The sequence below is a fragment of the Solanum tuberosum genome, unplaced genomic scaffold (assembly GCF_000226075.1).
Source record: "Solanum tuberosum cultivar DM 1-3 516 R44 unplaced genomic scaffold, SolTub_3.0 scf00330, whole genome shotgun sequence".
NCBI classification, from domain to species: Eukaryota; Viridiplantae; Streptophyta; class Magnoliopsida; order Solanales; family Solanaceae; genus Solanum; species Solanum tuberosum.
Window position 1 is genome coordinate 263,553 of NW_006239256.1, and position 1,394 is coordinate 264,946.

The following is a 1,394-nucleotide window of genomic DNA, read 5'->3' on the forward strand; positions in this document are numbered from 1 at the left end:
CTAGGTGTCACGACTACTCAAAGTTGGCCAAAAACTCACTGATTTTCACACTTAGCCAAATTTTCCAGATTTTGAATTTTTCCAAAAAAAATGACTACTTCCAATTTCAAGCTTCTTCATATTCATTTTAAATTGTCGGATGTTACAATCTCCCACTTGGGAACATTCGTCCTCGAATGAGGTTACTTTTACAAGGCTAAGGGTGTAACATCAATTCAAACACCCAACAAGCAATCATGCAACAACAACGACAACAACAACAACATGCCCACTATAATTTAAAGAGAACCAAGAAGGAAATTAATACCTTGATCTGCGGATTCAAAGAGATATGGATATCTCTTCTTCATGTATTCTTCGGCTTCCCAAGTAGTTTCCTCAACAAATTGGTTCCTCCATAGGACCTTGACTGAGGCTACATCTTTCGTTCTCAACCTACGAACTTGACAATCCAAAATTGGAACAGGAATATCCTCATAAGATAAGTTATCCTTGATCTTGATACTTTTAGTCGGTAGGATCAATGAAGGATTGCCTATGCACTTCTTCAACATGGAGATGTGAAATACCAGATGAACCACTGCTAGTTCCTATGGTAACTCCAACTCATAAGCAACATTGCCAATCCTCTTGGCTATGCGGTAAGGTCCAATATATCGGGGACTAAGTTTACCGTTCTTACCAAACCTCATAACGCCTTTCATGGGTGAAACCTTCAAATATACCCAATCGTCTATTTCAAATTATAACGCCCTTCTCCTAACATCGGTGTAGGATTTCTGACAACTCTGTGCCGTTTTCAACCTCTCTTGAATCACTTTCACCTTCTCCAAAGCTTGGTGAACTAATATGGTCCTATCGACTGTGCTTCACCAACTTCAAACCATCCAATATGAGATCTACATCTTCTCCCATAAAGAGCTTCATATGGAGCCATTTAGATGCTAGAGTGATAACTGTTGTTGTAGGCAAATTCAATGAGAGGTAGGTGATCATCCCAACTCCCTTTGAAATCGATTACACAAGCCCTCAACATATCCTCTAAGGTCTGAATAGTGCGCTCTGCTTGCCCATCAGTCTGAGGGTGAAAGGCAGTACTTAAGTTCACCTTTGAACCCAAGCCCTTCTGAAAAGATTTCCAGAACTGTGCAGTAAACTGTGCACCTCTATCTGAAATAATAGAGATTGGGACTCCATGAAGTCTCACTATCTCTTGAACATATAACTTGGCATAATCTTCTGTTGTATTGGTAGTCTTTATCGGTAGAAAATGAGCTGACTTTGTCATTTCGGTCGACAATTACCCAAATAGAATCATGCTGTCTGCGAGACCTTGGCAACCCTGTGATGAAATCCATATTGATCATCTCCCACTTCCATTCCGAAAGTTCTAT